This window comes from Stegodyphus dumicola, chromosome 3, assembly GCF_044657685.1.
Source record: "Stegodyphus dumicola isolate Sdum_Otavi_A_Nest chromosome 3, ASM4465768v1".
NCBI classification, from domain to species: domain Eukaryota; kingdom Metazoa; phylum Arthropoda; class Arachnida; order Araneae; family Eresidae; genus Stegodyphus; species Stegodyphus dumicola.
In genome coordinates this window covers 118,832,871-118,855,117 of record NC_140770.1, presented here as the reverse complement: position 1 = coordinate 118,855,117, position 22,247 = coordinate 118,832,871, and the positions used below count along the sequence as shown (strand labels likewise).

The 22,247-nt window shown below is 34.6% G+C and overlaps 1 long non-coding RNA gene across 1 annotated transcript; it reads right to left on the bottom strand.

Annotated features, from left to right (window-relative positions):
• Positions 1–12,850: 12,850 nt before the first annotated feature.
• LOC146998073 (uncharacterized) lies at positions 12,851–22,179 on the bottom strand. The gene is made up of 2 exons (XR_015040248.1): positions 17,603–22,179; positions 12,851–13,478 (listed from the first exon to the last, which is right to left on the bottom strand). It is a non-coding gene; the product is annotated as an uncharacterized LOC146998073 (long non-coding RNA).
• Between the last annotated feature and the right edge of the window lie 68 nt (positions 22,180–22,247).

Genomic DNA, 22,247 nt, shown 5'->3' with positions numbered 1-22,247 from the left:
GCGTTTTCATCGTTTTCCCCCATGTGTAACGCGTATATGAGCCAGTTTTCGTTGGAAAGTCCTCCATCAAGGCATCCCTCCCCTTAGGCAGGTAGCCCTGGAGGCTTTTCCATAATTACACACGCATCTAAATTTCCTTAGAGCTGTAAAATTTATGTACCCGATAAATAGGTACCGTAATGGACTGACCTTAGTTGAGTTTTGTAATAATATGCAATACAGTTGTTGATTGGAACAATTATATGCAGAATTTTTTTAACCATTTTATATCTAGGTATGTCTCGTGCTTGTTTCTGAAGTCTGTTGATAAATGCTATTTATCAAATCCTAGTTGATTTCTCATTTAATCTACAACAGAGCACAATCCTAAATGTTGGAAATTATTTCTTACAAATTTTAATTTTTATGAAAATTGTTAAAAAATATATAGAAGCATTTATCATGCCAGCAAATTGGAGTTAATGGCAATCGTATGGACATTGAACAGGTTAAAGAGAATTCTTAATCGACATAAGATTTACAGTAGAGAAGCATTTACTGCAAGAGAAAAAATATTTCTAATGTGTCAGCTAAGTAATTTGACAATTGTAACGTTTAAATATTAATTACATTGGCAAAATGGTAATTTTATGTGCTACCTCTCTTGCAAGAAATATATCTCATTTTAAAAGTATGAAAATATTTTAAGACTTGTTGTTAGTATTTTCTCCCCTCTTATACAGCAAGGATTTTATACACCATAAGTTTGACATATTGTTGCTATTTTAAGTTATGTGATATTAATATGCACTACGCACTTACAAGAAATAACTATCTTGAAATTTAAAGTTTGAAAATTATGGCAATTATTTTAGTTAATAGTGTCAAGCTGATATAATTACAGAACAATTTTCAAATTTTAATTAAAATCAGATTTTTTAATGCATAATGAAAGCAATCTTTGAATGAAAATTGTTATAAACAAAATGGTATAAATCAAAACTATTTACCATTAATTTAAATGGAAAAAGGTTCTCGGATTCAAAAAAAAAAAAAAAAAAAAAAAAAAAAAAAAAAAAAAAAAAAAAATCGAATTATATTTAAACAAATTAAAATATAAAATTAATATAGTCTAATTAATAATATATATATTATTAATTAGCATTTAAAAGAATAGCAAGTGCATTATTATTACACGTGGTTGAGTAATGATTATGCTTGATATCCTGAGTTGTCAAAGATCTGACAAAAAGAGATGCAATTTGTTTATGCAGAAAGAAGAACGAGGATCATTTAGTAGTATCTTAACCATTGCTTGAGTGTGTACTTGAGTGATACCTATGATTTCTATGCCTGTTTGTTCACAGCACTGGCAATTCAGGTTATATTGTGTTATGGTTAGCATAAAATATTAAAATTAATATATTCAATAAAGAAAAATTTGTTTTTATACATGATCAAAGCATTTTGAAAAAACTGTGTTAGATCAGTATACTTTCTCAAAATTAAGGCGTACATTTTTTGCAGTCATTACATTAAATAAAAATATTAAATAATAATTTCACTTTTTCATTCTAGAAAAATGAAAATCCGTGCTTTCTTTTATAACCCTTGGTTCTTTCTGAGAGTAGATTTAAGACTTTTGTAAAAGAGAAATGGCATAAAGGATATAGGTGATAAGGATTTAGTTATTATAGTTATATAATTCGGAAATAATAAATTTCCAAATATTAAAAATATTTATTAATCCTAAATATTTATTTTTAATATTTAGGGATTGAGTGAGCTTTCTACTAAAAATACAGAACTTGCCATTGTTCAGATATAATTTCATTTTTTCTTTCAAATTATTGAGGTCACATAAGAGAGATTTTTAAAGAATGAATCCCCGCAAAAAAATTGAGGGCCACATATATTTTTGTTCTTTGTGGCATTTGCGTACTTTATATAGCAGGGAACAAAAAGTCCTCAAGAGTTAATGGGAATGGAAGAGGTATAAATGACCTATTCAAATTATTGAGGTCACATAAGAGATTTTTGAAGAATGAAAACAAACAAAAAAAATTGAGTACCACATATATTTTTGTTTTGATGCACTGTATTCATATAATAAATCTCTACTTATTTTGAAAAGTTTCGAATGAGAATTAAAGGGGTACAGGTTGGCGGCATTTAAATTTCTCTTCACTTTGTGGCCTTTTTGTATATTGCAGAGCTTAAATTGCTCCGGTACTTCTCAGTTTTCGAGATAAATTATAATTTCAGCCGGAGCCCTAAATAAAAGGGCTCAGGCACTTTTTTTTATGCAAGTGAACGACAATTTTAACTTAGAAATTTTGTTTTAATAGTAAACATGTCTTAAAAATCTGATTCTAACTTTTGAATGCAAGCCTGTCTTTCCATCGCACTCAAGCCTTGTACAGAGGCTGAGACTTTTGAGGAAAGAAAAGCCACCCAATTATATGTCAAAGGCTTATTCTCCAGAATATGCAATGAATTTATGAGAGCGGGTAAATATTGTATTCCTCAAAGAACTAAAAGTGACACCCTGGTCGTGCACGTTCCATGCTAGTGACTTCCTTCTGCAGAGCTGTAGACTTTCTGAATAATGTAGCCAAACTGGGGGACCACTGCTGCCACTTGTACCAAGAAGTCATATTTATTCTCAGGCTGTATTCAGGAAAAAAATCGGGGAAAATTTCCGCTTGACGGCTAGAATTATATCGCAGGGCATCGCGATCAGGTAGTCTTGAACTCTTCCCTCTTTATCTTCAAAGCTACTCTTTTCAGTTAAATTTCTCTCCATACTTTCATACTGTTTCTAGAATTCTCACTATTCTCTTTAGTGGAGCTTTTATCGTTTTTCCTTGGTTTGTAAGGATCTTAAGTTTTACTAACGTTTATTTTATTTTAAATCTTTACTATCACTTCTTATTTTCTACTTCCGGCCAGAATTATAAGCGTGAAGGAGTTTTATGCAAAGTTGTCTGGCGAACGCCAAGTATTTAAGTGTGGCCTTTTTGCCAAGCAGAGGAGAGGAAGCCGTGAGTTCGAAGCAGGCCGCTTACCTTAGAAGTTACGCAGTTGCTACTTTGCCTTCCAGGCCAGAGGTTTTAATCCTCTTGATAAATTAAACGTATTGTAGTGTTCACAGTCTCTGTGCTACATACGCTTTCTGTTATTATAAGGCCAATCTTATTCTAAAGTTAAATTAGAGTTTAGTTTTATTTTGATATCTTTTAAGTTAGACCCCGAGTGGAGGGTCATTGTATTCCGAAGTACGGAAGTCATTGTATATAAAGAAAAAAATAAAGGGTTTTGTATACCCTTCGTCTGTATCCTGTCCACTTACTACAATTAGTGAACATAGCTTTAGTAAGCTCTCTGTTCTAGTCAGGTCATTGTATGTTTCCGAAGAAAGTTAGAAGAAACATTGAACCTGATAGTGGCGCCCGACGAAGAATAACCATGGCCGAGTTTCAAGAAGAACCTGTGCTGCCTGCAGAAACAGCTCAGAATCCAGAAATGCCAGCTGCCGCCCTGGAAGGATTTGGGTATATTGTCCAGACCATGCGCGCTTCGATGAAACCGGAAGCAACGTTTAATGGAAACTCACAGGTAACCAGTTTTTTGGAAAAATTGGATGACCACTTCATGCTCTACCCCGTGCACGAGTTTCAAAAAGTTACCTTAGCTACCAGCGCTTTGAGGGGCCAAGCGCTTAACTGGTTCAAATGTATCGGCAGAAGTCTCTTGGGTCAAGCAGGAAGTCCCACCTATACCTACGAAAATTTCAAGACTGCCCTACTAAAAGCCTTCCCTGTTGTAAGGGATCGTGCGAAATTAGAAACAGAACTGTTCAGTATATATCAACAAAGAATGGAAAACCTCTCCAGGTTTATTTTAAGAAAAATTCACGTTTTCAAGCTCTTGTATGGAAACCGTCCGGATCCTGAAATAATTCAAGTGATTTTGCCGAGGTTACTACCCCAAGTGCAAGACTTTATTGAATTGAGAAATCCGACTACACTGGAAAAATTATTTGAGCTAGCAATCCAGTTTGAAAGTAGAAGAACGGCGGACGTCGAAAGAAGACGCCAATATCAACAGCGAAACCAATTTGGTACGCCAAGACTACAGCAAACTCAAGCACATGGCTACGGAGAAAAAGCGAATCAGTGGGCAAGGAAACCCGAGCATTCAAAAACAGCCGGCGAACGTCGACAGTTCAATAGCAACCCAGGAAAAAAGTCTCAAGGCCAGTGGAGAAAGAAGGAAAGCACCGAAAGAAAAAATAATTTAAACTAAAACGGATTTCTGCTGACGAGAGGGTGCGGAAATCCGAAGGCCACGAAAACCCCTCTTCCTACAAGTTAAATACAGTAATGGTGAAAAATTTAACTCTTCCGAAGATTGAAGTCTTGGTAAATAATATCCCGGCCACCGCACTCCTGGATACCGGCGCGCAGTGTTCCTGTGTGGCAGAAGTCTTTTTTAGAAAGTATTTTCGCAAATACCGCATATATAATGCGGATAATACAACAGTATTAGCGGCGCAAGGAGAACAATGTAAGTGCGTAGGTAAAGTACCTTTGTACATCCGTATCAAGGACGAACAAGTAAAGGTGATGTTTTTTATAGTAAAGAATTTGCAAGCACACTTAATACTAGGAATAGACTTTCTTTCAGACGCACAAGCTACACTGGATTTTAATGAAGCGTCTCTTAAACTGACGATGAAACCAGTGCGTGTAGAAAAGGTTGAACCGCCAAGGGTAAATCTCGACCACCTGCCTAATGACGAGCAAGATAGAATCCGACAAGTGGTAAGTGAATTTGCTTCCTTATTTAGTGATATTCCAGGATTTACCCAGGTTACTAACCATAGTATTGACACCGGAGATGCATTGCCGGTTCGTCAAAAACCATACCGGTATGATAAGAATAAGGAAAAAATTATAGAATGGCATATTACCGATATGCTACGTAAAAAGATCGTAACGCCTATCTCAAGTAGTTATGCTAGTCCGGTGGTTTTATGTAAGAAAAATAATGATTATCCTTTGGAGCATCCAAAAAGGTGGAGATTCGCTATTGATTACCGTAAATTAAATTCCATAACGAAATATCCGGTATATCCGTTACCGATTATAGAAGAAATTTTAAGGAACATAAAATCAACCAAATTTATGACAACTTTAGACTTAACGAATGGTTATTTTCAAATAGGGATCAGGCCTGAGGACGTGCCTAAGACTGCTTTTATAACCAAGTCTGGCACTTATGCATTTTTGCGAATGCCGTTTGGCCTTTCAGGCGCCCCAGCAACATTTCAGCGATGCATGGACATTGTGTTAAGACCTGTTCTCGGAAAATCCACATTTATCTATTTAGACGATATCATTATTACTAGTGATAATCTAGACCAACATGTACAGGATTTAAGACAGGTGTTTTCTTTATTAAATGAGGCCGGTCTAAAAGTTAATGTCGAAAAATGCAAATTTGCAGCCCCTGAATTAAAATATTTAGGTTACAAAATATCGCAAAAAGGGATCGAGACAGATGAATCAAAAATAATCGCGGTACAAAAGTATCCCACTCCAAACACGGCAAAGAAGCTCTCTTCTTTTCTAGGACTTTGTTCATATTATAGGTCCTTTATAAAAGATTTTGCGGCTATCGCTGAGCCATTGTTAAAATTAAAAAGGAAAAAGGCAAGATTCTCGTGGACGGCCGAAGCCAATAGTGCTTTCGAAAAATTAAAACAAGCATTAACGCAAGCCCCTGTGTTGAAATTTCCTGAAAAGGATGAAAATTTAGAAATTTCAGCGGATGCTTCGGATTATGCGGTAGGAGCGGTACTTTCGCAAAATCAGCAGCCAGTAGCATTTTTTAGCCGAACTTTAAATCAAACACAAAGAAACTATTCCGCGACCGAGAGAGAGGCACTTGCAGTTCTGTTAGCAGTGCAAAAGTTCCGAGTCTATTTTGGAAAGGCGCCGATAACAGTATATTCTGATCATGCGGCGGTAACTAGATTGTACTCTGGAAAAAATTTATCCCCAAGGTTAATAAGATGGGCACTCAAGCTGCAAGAATATAATCTGGTAATCAAGCATACCCCCGGAAAGGAAAATATCGTAGCAGATGCCCTGTCACGAATTAAATTAGACGAACAGGGTAATACCGTAAAAGTTGCAATGCTGACAGCGTGTACAATAAATTCCCGAGAAACTGTAATAACCGAACTGGGTAAGGATCCTGAGTTTGGAAGTATTTATGAGTATTTGAAGGATCCTGAAAATTTTAGCCACCAAGATATTGTGGCGATAAGAAATAGGGCGGCCCATTACGAACTAATAGATGGTCTATTATTTTATACAAAAACTACGAATTCCAACAACGAATTTCGACCTGTTATCCCAGCTAGTCTTAGATTAAATATCCTGCAAGAGCTCCATGACAGCCCTTTAGCTTCTCATGCTGGTATTCGAAAAACTACTCAACGCGTACGCGAGGCAGTCTACTTTCCTGAACTGCAAAAGTTAACAAGGGCGTATGTCCAGTCCTGCCCAACATGTCAAGCCGTTAATTATATTAATTTCCGCCCGGCCGGGTTTCTAAATAGTATTAAATCCGAATTTCCAAATGAAATAATCGGTATCGATTTATTGGGCCCTTTCCCAAAAAGTCAGTTAAACAAAAGTCGCTATCTCCTTGTTATAGTTGATCATTTTAGTAAATGGACCGAAATTGTTCCCTTAAAACGAGCCTCCGCGAAATTAGTTACCGATTCTATTTTAAATAAATATATTTTAAAATACGGGGCGCCCCTAAAAGTTATATCGGATAATGGTCCTCAATTTGTAAGTAATATATTTGAAGACATGTGCCAAAAACTGGGCATACGTCATTTAAAAATGGTCCCGTATCGGCCGCAATCAAATATAGCGGAACGGGTCAACAGAAATATAGTGAAAATTATCCGTAGTTATGTTAAAAATTTTCATAAAAGCTGGGATAACTATGTCAATGAATTTGCTTTCGCCCTTAGGACCGCAAAACATGATACAACGGGCAAAACTCCTGCTGAGTTATTTCTAGGCAGAAAGATTATAACACCGTTAGATAAATTATTTTATGTGCAACAAAGAGCCCCAGAATTTAAAATGGGTGATATAGAAAAACTAATTAAGGAAGCAAAGAAGAATACGGAAGTAGCACAAAGAAAACAGAAGCTCTATTATGATTTGAAACGACGGGGAGTAACTTATAAAGTAGGGGATGAAGTACTAAAAATTAAGCATTCACTTTCTTCAGCACCAGAAGATAAAACTGCCAAATTTTTCCCACGCTTTGAAGGACCATATGTTATAGAAAAAATAACTCACGCTGTTGTAGTATTAAAGGCAAGAAATGGCGAAACCTGTTCCGCAAACATTGACCAGATAAAACCATTCTATGACCGTAATAAAATGCAAATCTTTTCAGATCTTTTGCAGGATCCGGTACGGCAGACACCGCAGGTACAAGTTCCAGAGGTGGGAAAACGACAAGTACAAGGGCAAGCCAATGAGAGACAGAAGCAAGTGAAAAGAAAATTGCCCCGCGGAAAAATTGAAGGTACAAAGAAAAAGAAGTCGTTCCACCGTCCAAAAAACAGAGTTCACGAACACCCCCAGAATGAAGAAGGGAGAAGGACGACGTATGTGGAAAAGACCGGGAGAAAGGACGGCAACTATAACCCGGCTGTGAAACGGAAGATTGACTCATCCGACAGAACTCTCCGCAGCAAAAGTCGCCGAACTGCGGAAGGGCCATCAGCGGCGGAGGAAAAAGTACAAGAAAAATTTGAACGGCCAACAACGAGGTCCAAGCAGGATCACGACAGAAGTTTCCCGGTTCCACCAAGACCAGCTGCCTTCAAACGGCCAAGACCACAAGCAGAGGACAGAAGGAAGATGTTCAAGGGTGGCCGTAGTGGTGAAAAACGGAAGCTTCCAGAGGAAAGCACTGAAGGGCGAGCCCGTACAAGAAGGAGGATCAACCAAGCTACGGTTTGCAGCACCTTTAAAGACTGGGCCCAGAAAAGGATGTCTGAATATTACAAAGATAAGTAAAATTTTGTGTTACTTTACAAACTTAAGTTAATCTTTCATTCTTACTGCAAGTGGCAGATTTGAAGAAGTTTTACCTCATGCGAGGTCTACCTTTATCGCCAAAAGGGCGAGAAATGAGTTGTGACCGATTTTCTTATTATGTTTTTCAATTACTCGCGCGTAAAACTAAAGTTGATGTATAATAGCGTTGTATAAAGACTTAAATATTGTAAAAAGTTATTGTATAAATTTTATTTAAAACATTCTAACAAGAAAGAAGTTTTAGTCTGAAAGACTTTTTGAAATGTACTATTATTTCAATGTAGAAAGAATTGGCACTTGCTTTGAAAAGAATAGAAGTTAACAATGTACTACTAATGTATGTTTTCAAATGTGTAAAATTAACGGCATCTTGATATGTTCTTGTATACATGTGAACTGTTATTTTGAATGTTTAGAAATACCGTGATATGGTAAAAGTGAAAGTAATGTTAAAAAATTTGTTATTCGTGTGACTGTAAAGATTAAATCATGGTGAATATGTGTTAAAGGTTGAATGATGTAGTTAGGCTCTCTGACGCTACACTTTAGAGTTAGCCACTTTCAGAATAGTACCTCAGGGTCTAGAGTTGAAATTAGGGTGTGTTAAGAGGTCTCGTATGTTGAATTTTAACACGTTAGTGTTTTGATTATAGGAGGAAGTGTTGAACACATAGACAGAAACACATTCGTGTTTGGTGTTTTTACAACACATGTCAGAGAGCACGGGGAGAGATAATTAAAATAGTCATGAATGAAATAAGAATGTTAAGAAAAGTATATTCTATATGTTATTTACAATGTCATTCTGTAACATTTCATTAAACTAGTTTTCCTTCCAGATCTCTGGAAGGAACCAGAATTGAATAAAGCTCCTGTTTTGATGCAGTACAGATGAAAAAGAAAAAAGATTGTTGTATATTCCGGGAGCTGCTATTGTAACAAATTTCTTTCTTTTAAAATTTTCTAGTTTCTAGCTAAGTTATGTTTGTAAAAGGTTGGTCTCGCGTTAGTTTCTAGAGCTAAAAGTTTTCAACAAGGTCGTTTTAGACCTCAGTTTCAAACTAATTAACTCTGGCGGGAAGTATGTAAGGATCTTAAGTTTTACTAACGTTTATTTTATTTTAAATCTTTACTATCACTTCTTATTTTCTACTTCCGGCCAGAATTATAAGCGTGAAGGAGTTTTATGCAAAGTTGTCTGGCGAACGCCAAGTATTTAAGTGTGGCCTTTTTGCCAAGCAGAGGAGAGGAAGCCGTGAGTTCGAAGCAGGCCGCTTACCTTAGAAGTTACGCAGTTGCTACTTTGCCTTCCAGGCCAGAGGTTTTAATCCTCTTGATAAATTAAACGTATTGTAGTGTTCACAGTCTCTGTGCTACATACGCTTTCTGTTATTATAAGGCCAATCTTATTCTAAAGTTAAATTAGAGTTTAGTTTTATTTTGATATCTTTTAAGTTAGACCCCGAGTGGAGGGTCATTGTATTCCGAAGTACGGAAGTCATTGTATATAAAGAAAAAAATAAAGGGTTTTGTATACCCTTCGTCTGTATCCTGTCCACTTACTACAATTAGTGAACATAGCTTTAGTAAGCTCTCTGTTCTAGTCAGGTCATTGTATGTTTCCGAAGAAAGTTAGAAGAAACATTGAACCTGATAGGTTTGCTGCAAAAAAAGACTGATACTTGTCATCCCTTGGAATAGTAAATTTTATGTATAATCAGGGCTTAAACTCGGACGGACATTGGCTCAGCTGCTTCTTAGCATCTAAGTGGAATTGTAATTCCGGACAATGCCTCAAATTAGACGAGGTCCGATACTTTATTTTTTCTATTTAACTATTCAAAACTAATTTAATAATTTATTAAATTTCTCTTTATTTTTACACTTTTCTTAATTTAATTAAATTAATTAATATTAATTTAAATTTATTATTTAATTATTAGCTATTTTAATTATTTATTTATTTTTTCTTTCCTTTCTCACAGTCTTCCATAGGGCTCCGGCACTTCTAATTTTAAAAATTAAGCCCTGATATATAGAATGGAACAATAAGTCCTTAAGAGTTAATGGGAACGGAAGAGGGGTAGATAATCTTTGGATCTATCTCCTGGTCATTGTTTCAAAATGAGATAGAGCTGGGCAAATTCATATCATCGCCTATAATGTGCCCAAGGTTTAAACTAATGACAGACATAACCAAGTGCACTCTTGGTCAATGATTTTAAAGACGTTTTTGATGTTACTATCAGAGGAGTCTGTGATTATATTTAGAATTTAACTAAATCAAAATTACTATGTGTTATTAATTGCTTCAACATTCAATTAATATTAAATAATCAATTATTATTCAATTAATATTAATAATCAATTTATTATTAAATAATCAATTAGTTAAGTGATTTTTCCTTCTATCGTGTCTGAATAATTTTATATTCTGAAGCTGTCATTTCAGTATACATATAGAAACTATAAATTTATTCATTATTCCATAATGTAATGGATGAATTAATATGCTTAACAATTGCAATCTAATGTGCTTTCAGCTGTTGCAAAAAATGCCTTCAAACCTTCTTAACTAGGGCAATTAAAATGATGCCGATATCTTAAGTAAAATTCATTGTACGAAATATGAGGTACTGGAATATAACGAAAAGTAATAAAACATATTACCCATTAGGTGGAACAATTCTATGTTCAGATACATGTTTATGAGACTGCCTTTATCATCACCATTTTGACGGTATTTACTAACAGTGAACTCTGTGAATGTATAGCAGAATAAAAATATTATATTATTAATTGTTATTTTACCGGCACGAAAGTAGTTGATGAAGACTTCTTTCACCGAATCAATTGGGCGTAAGCAATTCCACGCTTCAGCAACATCACATCGATGTGTATGAATGAAACTTTAATCAAAGTGCACAGATTCTTTTTTACATACTCATCACATCTTGTATAATTATTATTTTTTTAAATTCTGATATGCGAAGCAGCTAAACATTCTTTATTTTTGAAACTAGCCCACAAAAAGAAAAACACCAGAAGAAATTTAGTCTTGCATGTTGACACACATAATCTTTCTTAAAAATAAACTTTACTCTTTCCGATTTGCATTGTTTCAATCCAATGCACGTGGGAACCAGCTTCAAAATGTATTTTGCAATTCCCCTATATATCTTCACTATTAAGATCACATCTGATCTCAAAGTCGAAATCCTTTTTTCCTCCGAACTTGGAAGACACTACTTCGTAGGAATATCCATCAAATAAAATTCTATAAAATTCATTTTCCACTTCGTTTCGACATACTCGCAGCCATCACAAATTTGAAACATCAACCGACAGCATTATTTCCTTTTGCGCATGCGTTTGGTGTCACAATTTCGCCAAGACCTGATAAATCGCCAAATTTAGTCGCGGGTTGCGTTTCCTAGGGAGAAAGTAAAAATACGCATCCTGCCTTCCCTTGCCATTTAATGGTAACCTTAAACCTGCTTTGCGGGGAAGCTATCCCACCGCGCCTGGACATTCCGTAACACTATGTTTGCCGGAGATGAAGAACCATCCATTTGGCAGACCTATGAATTGGTGAATGAATTTTGTATCTCTATAGCGTAGTGATTAAAATTTATTCTATCGAAACCGAGTTAATAGGTGAAAGTTAGTGTGTGTTTCATTGACTTAAATTTTTTAAATCCAGCTAGTAGCGGTGGCTAACATTGCGAATTTTGAAATGCAAACTGCAAGAAGTAGTTTAATAAACTTTCAGTTATGTTTTATCTCTTGTGTAAGTTACAGACATTTAATTACACGTGTGTCTGGTTATGAAGGCAACGTCGGAGAAAGAAGCACATGCAATTAGATAGTTACCTAGGTTTAATCATCCAGTGTAATGTTCTTCTCTCTTTCTTTAATACCTAAGCGTATAAAGAACGTAAACTGAACGTAAAAATGGAGGAACTTATGAATGGCCATTTATATAAAAAACCTTTATATTTTAAGAGAAAATATAGACCATCAGTAACATTTTATTGTGAATTTTGGCGATTTTTACTTACGCGTAAAATTTATGTATGACTAATAACGCCCTACTGTTAGGGAAGCCGGGCGCCACAGGTTTGGGCCTGGGTCGAATCCCGAGGAAAGCGTCGGTGGTTGTAAGCTTATAGTGCCTTTGCAGCACGGGCACTTTAAATACAGATAAGCTGAAAATGTTTTCGAAAAGTTTAAGGAACGGAAAGAGAAGTGGGAGATCCCCATAAATCTGTTCCCTGGCGGTTACTCCATAAAAATTAGACGGATATGGGTAAATTCGAACAGTTATCTATAAGTTGTCCAATGTCTAAGCCAATGACAAATGCAATCTTGTCTTCTAGCTACAGTAAAATTAATGGACTTGATCTGACGGTACTGCTACACTAGTGAGATAATATTAACCATTTATGACTGATGTTTCTTTTTTATTTAGTTATAATCATACATTATGCGCATATATTACGTAAAATATATAATTAAAGCTTATTACTTTGAGTCAAACATCAGTAATTGCTGATATAATTATTTACCTTATAATACTCGGGTGGAGGAATAATTTGTAAATATTTTTTCAATATTTTCACTACACAAATGCCTATTTGAAAATATGCATATTTAGCCTATTTGCCAAGCACTTTTTTTTACGTTTTCTATTTGGAATAAAGACATCAAACATAAAAATTTCCGGTTTAATAACTATTTCTATAAAATTTCTTGAACTTACATTCACACTACGAATAATAGAATCTGTAAAAGAATAGATCTCTTTTGTCATCTTATCACTTCCGCAGCTGCTGGAATAGTACTGTACTTGAATGTTTATAAAAGAATTCTTTAACAATATTCAAGAGGTTTTCATCCAGATGGTTATTCGCAAATTGTCCTCGTTTTATATATAATCTACGTTATATATATATATATTTGGTACTAAAGAAAGTATGACAAGTGGTTCGAAAAAAAAAAAAAAAAAAAAAAAAAACTTCAATTACGTTAGAATTTCTATATGTAATATCCAAACAGTTAAAAGATACTCTTGCTTTGTCGTTGAACTCTTTAATATGTATATCATCTACTTATGCTGCTCCTGCAGAGATACAATAGCAGTTACTCTTTGATTTGCTCAATATTCCCAGTCAGTCAAACATACTGCTATTTCCTTTCTTTTACGCTGTTTCTAGTTGCCGTGTTGACCCACATCCAGAGTTCTGCCAACGATGAGTCACTTTGCGGTCAAGTCCTTAACAGGCAGTTGGTGTGGTCTCATTTGTTATTGAAAAAGTGGTGAAATACCAAGCGAAAAAACGTTCGCATTTTTGGCTGAAATGAATTAAGAACTTATTTAACTTAAACAAAGATTAAACTAATGAACTGAAACTTTATTTAAATAACATTTTTTGGGAAACTATTGCTGCACAATAAAATGTAAATATAATAAATTCGAAAATTAACAATGCTAATTGAACAACCCAACCTGATCGTAAAAGGCGCTGCCGCCACTTGAGGGAAATATTTATTCCAAATGATGTGAGCAAGCAATCTGACAAAATACTTTGAATTACTTAATTCTTGAAAAATAAATGCAAAAGTCATTAACATAATGCGTAACGTCTATCAATGAAATAACATCATAGCAAGCATATATATATATATATATATCTTGCTATTTGGATTTGTTGTTTTGAACATCCCACTTTAAATATGAGATGTTATGTTTCATATCTTTGATTTATGCGGGATTCATTTTTAAAACAGTAGACCTAATTTAATAGCATTGCTTAAAATCGTTTCAGATATCCAATAGAAATCTGAACATTAATCGCAGTTTTGCAATTTGCACATCAATTGCAATTTTTTTTAATTTTCTGGTTTTCATATTTTAAAATTTATTCCATAAATTTTTAATAAATTAAAAAAAAATTTTAATGGTAAATTCTTTGAAATGTTAGGCTGTAACAGAAGTTTTCATGGTACAATTTGAAATTTTAAAAACTATTTATTTTTTTCACACATGGTAATATATTTATTAGAAGTTGCTATAACGCCAAAAAGTTTAATATAGTATAATTTGGTGACAGTCAATTGCAATAATGAATATCGCATTGAAACAAACTATTAATTTTTTCCTTTTCGCTCTGCATATAGAACTTACATTCACAGTACCAATACTAGAATTTGTAAAGGAATAGATTTCTGTCATCTTATCACTCCCGCAGTTGCTGGTGTAATACTGTTAACTTCCTTTAAAAGCTCTACATCTGGAGTTCTCTACTCTGATAGTAGGTGTTTAAAGCAAGAAACTTGGTTTTCCACCTGTTTTAGTTTCGTTTTATTTTCTATTTACGATTAATCATTTTTAGCTTTGATTTAAAACAAGAGACACGCTACGAGTCTTTTGACACTTGAACATTTAGAGTTCAATGTAATATCGATGAAAAATTTTTAAATTTTTCATCGATATTACATTGAACTCTAATTAAAATTTTGAAATAATTAGTAATTATATTTAAATATGTCATTTATTGAAATGCTGTAATACTATTGCTGTAAAGGAATATATTCGCAAATTTGGCAGTTGAAGCAAGAAAAGAAATCAAACAAATCAGAAATCTTTTAAACAATTAGATAATAAGCTATGACAGAGGCGGATTTACCGAGTCACGCAATCTCGAGAAGCCTCGCTTTTCAAAAGGACTCCAAATACATTTCCGGGTTTAAAGAAATAGCAAAAATTCATATGGTGCTCTGAAGATGGGAGGCTTCTAAAACTTCAGATAAGGTGGGTGCCTTATTTCATATACATTCACCACTGAACCACGATTATCACATGTCTAATTTTAATAAGCAATATGTGAAAATATTTGTTGTATTGAGAATAACCAGAACATGACACAGAGACGAGGAATTAGCAAAATGGTGCTGATCAATTTGCTAGACACATCCATAATAATAAACTTCTGTTTGTATATATTAAAAAAGAGAACCTGAAAGGTTTCAGATTTTAAATTACGTCCAAAGGGGCTTTTTTTTTAACGTTTTGTGTGTTACCTCTATTTATTAAATATCATTTTCTTCACACTTAAACCATAAAATTCAGTTCAACAACAATATCGCAAAATAATTTTAAAATAAGCAGAGCTTTAGAATTTCCGATACACAGTTCCGCGCGCTGGAGATAAAAAGGTCCCCCCCCATACAGTGTTGCCATTGCTAGCTTTTAAATTGTTGAGTTTGTTAATCAAAAATTCGTTTAAGTTTTACAAAATATGAAATAGATAATAAAACAAATTCCAAATTCCAAATTTGGCCTTCCAGATACCCATATTTGGGTGAAAGATTACGTTATTCAAAATTGGATGGCTCTGGGTATCTTCGTTTTATCACAAAAAAAATACATATATACATTTATGCAGATTCTTCATTATTTAATTTCTTTAAATATAATACAGGGCGATAATATTTGGTGGCAACAATTTGAAAAGTGAATCGGACATTTATAGTGAATCAACGCATAAAGTCAAAACGAAAATAATAGACCTTCAGGGCAAATTTCTCCTTTGGACACCCCCCCCCCGAAAAAAAAAAAAAAAAAAAAAAAAAAAAAAAAAAAAAAAAGACAGAGAGAGAGAAAGAAGGGTGGAAAAAGAAGAATAAAGAAAAAGGAAGAAAACAACTTTTTTCCCTTCGTAACCCGTAATTCAAAATTCGTAAATTCGTAACCGTAAAGTAATTCATTAACTAAAAGGATAAAAATAATTTATCGTATAGTTTAATGGGAACAAGATAAATAATTTTTCCATCAAAATGCATGTATAATTTTATATCACGAATAAAGCCATTCAATTGAAATAGAATTGAATTCAATATTGTCAAAAAAGCTATTCAATTGAAAAGTCATTTTTCAGCCATGAAAAATGAAAATTAATAAAGCCATAAATATTAATAAAGCCAATTATTTGCCATAAATATTAATAAAGCCATGAAATAGCCATGAAATTTAAAACATTAAATCCTTATTACTACATTATTATTACATTTAAACCTTAATTGTTATCCTTTGATAAGTCGATTTGGGGCATTAAAATATGAATAATTAAATTTATGAATAGTTAGTTATAATATTAATAATGTTTGATTTTTCACTTACGAAAATTTATTAAAAATCTTTAATTGATAATTTACTATAACTTTTTCAAATATTTTTAAAAATCTTCTTTTGTTCTAAATTTTAGGATAGTTTTAATTCAATTTATAGTATTTTACCAGGATAGTATAATCTTTCACTTCGAATTTATAACTTTTAAGTTTTGATGCACCTATATTTGCATATATAATGATTTTTATTTCATTTATTTAAGGACATATTTGAAAAAATACATTACAGCTTGTTGAAGAAGAAAGCCACATACTTCATTCCATTAAAATGCATATTTTTTTAAAAAAATAAAATCACGGTTAATTTAAGGATTTAATTGCGGTTAATTCAATTAATCATGTTCAATTGAATTTTTTAAATTTAAAGTTCGCATTGGCATGATTCTTCTTCATCTAGATCAAATGGAGTATAAAGATGAGGTTTAGGTGAAAAAAAAAGTCACGCTTAGCATCGAACACTGATCTCCGTTATGCTAGACCACTGCATTCCGAAGTGCTTATCATTTCGAGACTATGTCGGAAGGATATTAAATTCATTAAGAATTCAGAAAAATTAATGCATAGAAAAGCATTCTTTGAATGAAAATCTATGCGTGTCGGTAAATATTTTTATAGTTTTACTTTTTCATTCGCAATTTAATCTTAACGCAGTGCTTTAAGTGACATTCTTCCTCAATATCTCCTTGGCCTGTATCATAATGATGAATTCTTATTTCATCGCAATACTATACACAGTTAGTTTAAAAGGAACAAATTGACATTTTCAGAATTTTGCAGAAAGAAAATTTTTTAGCACAGTTGAAATACTTTCACAGTGAGAAGTATACTTTCTGAAGTTTTAAATGAGTAAATTGCGAATGTTCTATGTGAGATCCTTCTGTAGCACAACAGGTACGAATTCGACAGTCAAGTTCTTCCCAAATACTTCTCGCCCATGTCAACAATCGCAGATGGTAGTGTGGTGTATTGGTTAAGATCGTTCAAACGTGTAGGAAGAGGAAAATAAGAACTCGCTCCTTGATATATCTTCTCAAAAACAGTGATGTCTTAAACCATTACAGCCTTTGGGTCATGGTGTTCTTACTACAATCGCTTACGGAAATTAAATGTAAATGACCGATAATATTAAACATATATTTATTTTATTGGTACTTTAATGAAAAAATAAAACTGGTGTCAAAACATAAACGCAAATTAGATAGACTAATATATAAGCACAGATAACATGGCATAGTTAAATGTCAAACATATTTTTATTAATGGCAAGTCAATTAACATACACTGATTACCATAGGGCTTTTGTGCTCGTGGACTCCCGGATGAGTGCTCAGCAGACTCATGCTTTAAGACGGCACTACTCAAGAAGTAGTCACATGATGCTAAATTCCGTCTTCCTGATGACCAATGTGCTAGAGTCATGTTCTGATCCATTGAATGGGCAGTGCAAGACCAAAGCCGACTTTCATTCATAGCATGTTCTAAAAAGTATGCAGAACAAGAATAAAGAAAAACTGGTTTGGCATATTGAAGCACACAAAAAAGCTTTTTCTAGGTGATTAAGGCCATTCTGCTCCACTTACATCAAGGCCGCTCAGCTAAATATATCACGATAACAAATGAAGAAGGATTTTGTAAAATTGAAGACATCCTGCATAAAACAATACTAAACACATTCTAATAAAAACGTGGAAAGAGTCACCAGATTTAAACACACCTAATCTTGCACCCGAACATAAGCACGAAGCCCGAATTCTGAATTTTTTAAAAATTTCTTTTATATATTGTAAAAATTCAACGAATTTTGTGTTTAAAAAGATTCATGAAATCAATGCATTTGCTATCTCCGCACTAAAACTGCCATTATAATTCACGTGTATCTTATGAGCTTGAGCACGAAATACTATTAAGATCTGAAAACAACATAGGTAAAAAGTACTAAAAAAAAGGGCAAGACCTGAAAGGGTTTAAATTTTAACGCCCTTCCAAAACGGCTCTTTTAAAGTTTAATATCAACAGAGATGACCCAGGTGGAACAGCGAAACGTTATCTAAGATACTAGATGAATGTACAGTTAGACTAACATGGGGACGTGATATATCTCCTGTATATTTGAAAAGTGAAAAAAAAAATATATAACTTAATTCAATAAAAATATTTAATGTTTCTAATTATTTAAATCATTAAAATTAATGCATTTATATTTAATTAAATCAAATGCAAAAGTAAAGAAAAGTACTGTTCTTAAGAAATGCATCTCTTGCTTTTAAATAGCTTAGTTGTTCATCAACAGCAAACAGATTTGAAAGATAAATATCTTACAAATGGTTATTATTTAAATTAAATGGTTTTATTTCTCGCGCAGTGCAGCGCGTGACGAATATTAAAAGAAAGCTAAGCCCGAAAATTGAAAATACAAGAGCGCGTGCATTAAATAAATAAATATCTCTTTTTGATTTCGAGAAAGTACTGGAAAATTCTAGCGCGTGATTTTAAAATCTTATAAAAGGAGGAAAACATCTCAGTTTGTAGTAGTTGCTTAGTTTGTTGTTGTTTAGAAAACTGCTCTTGTCGATTATAGCGAATTCGCGGATTAGCGTTCTTTAGCTGTTTTGAATTACGTTCTATTGGATATTTGAGTAGTTAAAAGATAACTACTGTGAGATATTGTAATACTGCATGATAATTTGAGAAAATTTAAGCATTTTTGTTGTGATAATAATAAATTTTTCTTCATTTTTTATCGGACTTGTGCATTCATTTCATAACGAACCTGTACGCACGCAACAATTTTTGGTGTCAGGAGTGGGGTTTGAATGCCAATAACAAGAGCGATGGAAGAGCAATTAAGGCAGTTAATATCAGCCTTTGCCTCATTTAAAGAAGAAATTAAAGAGGAAATGAAATTGGGCCAGGAATCCGTTAAGGACGAAATGAAAGCCGTTCAAGCTGGTCAAGAAGAAATGAAAAGAGAAATTACCTGCATAATAGAAAATAAATTTGAAGCTATAGAAGGCAGAATTGACACAGTTGAAAATAAAGTTGGACAAATTGAAGAAAAAGTTTCTTCCGTAAAAGATCAAATTGAAGAAAGAGTTTCTTCGGTGAAAGAAGAAATAGAAGAAAAAGTTTCTGCTGTGAAAGAACATATAGAAGGGAGAGTTTCTGCTGTGGAGGAACGAATTGAAGGAAGAGTTTGTGCCGTCCAACACCAAATCGAACAACAAATTGATGATAGGGTTTCTGCAGTAGCCAAAGAAGTGGATATTTTAAAGAAATTCGTAGCGACGGCAGGGAATAATAGTGATGGTTTTAAATTCTTACCGATGCCTGCTCGTCCATCTCTGAAGCTATCCACATATGATGGGAAGACATCCTGGCAAGTGTATAAAACACAATTTTCTATAGTTGCGGATGCGAATGGATGGGATTCCCAAGCGAAGGCCTGTCATCTCGCCGCTTCTTTAAGAGCCGACGCAGAGGATATCCTTCAGACTCTTCCCGAAAACAAAAGGTTAGATTTCGAAGCTCTGTCCGGCGCCTTGGAGCTGCGCTTTGGGGAGAAGTGTTTAAAAGACTACAGCAGGCTCCAATTAAAATCTCGTCAACAGAAGCCTACCGAAACACTTCAGGAGCTCGCCACGGATGTTGAAAGGCTGTCCCACCTCGCCTTTTCGGAGTGCCCGACAGAAACAAGAGGAATCCTGTCGCTGCAATATTTCATCGACGGCATCCGGGATCCTGAAATACAGAAAGCTCTTCGAATGGCAGATGTAAAGGACATAAAAAGCGCTCTGTTGTACGCCATGAAGTTCGAGGCAGCCCAGCAAGCAACTAATAGAGATCGCTACCCAGTTAGAGCTGTGCGAGTCCATGAGCCAGTGGATCAACTGATGGCTCGTTTAGATGATTTAGCCAGACAAGTCGACGATTTGATACGGAGTAGGAGGGAGAAGAAAGTGGCTCTAAGGTGTTGGAGATGTGGTAGTGAAGGTCACCTAAGACGGAATTGCAGAACACCCCAGGGTACGGAATATAAAGCAGATGATTTTACCAGACAAGTCATGGCTTGAGACGGAACATAAGTGAAAAGAAACTAATTCTAAAATGCTGGAACTGCGGAGTTGAAGGCCACATACGAAGAAATTGCAGAACATCCCGAGGTACGGAAAATAAGACCATTTCCCAGCAACGACGCAGTAAACAAATTAGTGACCATATCGAGGAACGGAGGTTGTCAGATAATGAAAAACCTTGTTTTAAAGCGCTTAAAATTTATACAGTAAGTGGCAACAGTAACGGAATGTCCATTAATGGAAATATCGATGGAGTTCCTTGCGATATGATCATTGACACAGAAGCTAATGTTACCATCATTAGGAAAGATTTAGCTGAACAGTTTAAAGATAAACTTATTTGGACGCCATCCTGTGTTACCCTTCAGACTGCGTCTGGTGATAAGATCGACATAACTGGGAAGTTAAACGTAAACATCACGTTTGGAAGTGCCGCCTACCATCACACGGCTTATGTGGCGGATATCACAGATCCATGCATACTCGGATTGGACTTTTTAAGGAAATACAATTTTTCCTTAGACTTCAAAAACAACAAACTGCTTTCAGCATCTGGTGACATGTCTATCCATCCTCAGAAGAGATCCTCACTTGGAAATGCCGACGCCTTGTCCGAAAGACCCAGCTCGGGAAGCCGCCGAAATCATGCTAGGGTCGAAAAGAAACGCAAGACTACCAGCTATTCTCCATCTCAGAAGCTCTTCGGTCGAGACCTTCGTCTGCCTTGTGACCGCCTGTTTGCTCGCCGTACGGATGCGCCTTCATCGCCTGAGGAACACATCCAAAATGTCCAGGCCCGGTTTGAGGGGATGCACCGTTCTGCACGAAAGCGAGTCAACTTGGCGACGGAGAAAGTGAAGACCAGATACGACACGCGAGCTACTAGACATAGATCCAACAAAGGAAACAAGGTGTGGTTGTGGAACCCGATTCAACGAAAAGGACTGAGTCCTAAATTACAGTCACCTTCGGATGATCCGTATACAGAACTGAACAGACTAAATGACGTCATGGTTCGGATTCGTAAGTCTTCGAACTCTAAACCTAAAGTCGTTCATTACGACAGGTTAGCTCATTACTATGGCCATAGTACATAATGTAAATAATTGTAAATAGTATCAGACCATGGTCCTTTATGTTTTTAAATGTGTATTTGATTTGATTTGTATTTAGTATTTGTTTTGTATTTAGTATTTGATAGCATTTGATGTGTTTAAGTTAGTTAGTGCATTTATTGTTCATGTTGTTTGATATTGTGATGTAATGTTTATGCCACAGTTCTAAGTTTAGCTTCCTGTCCAGGGATTGTACTGCCCGGGACGTGCAGTCCTTGGGAAGGGGGCAGTGTTACGAATTTGGTATTTAAAAAGCTAATGTTAGTTCAATTACAAATTAAATGGTTTTATTTCTCGCGCAGTGCAGCGCGTGACGAATATTAAAAGAAAGCTAAGCCCGAAAATTGAAAATACAAGAGCGCGTGCATTAAATAAATAAATATCTCTTTTTGATTTCGAGAAAGTACTGGAAAATTCTAGCGCGTGATTTTAAAATCTTATAAAAGGAGGAAAACATCTCAGTTTGTAGTAGTTGCTTAGTTTGTTGTTGTTTAGAAAACTGCTCTTGTCGATTATAGCGAATTCGCGGATTAGCGTTCTTTAGCTGTTTTGAATTACGTTCTATTGGATATTTGAGTAGTTAAAAGATAACTACTGTGAGATATTGTAATACTGCATGATAATTTGAGAAAATTTAAGCATTTTTGTTGTGATAATAATAAATTTTTCTTCATTTTTTATCGGACTTGTGCATTCATTTCATAACGAACTCGTACGCACGCAACAATATGATATTAGAAAGCCAG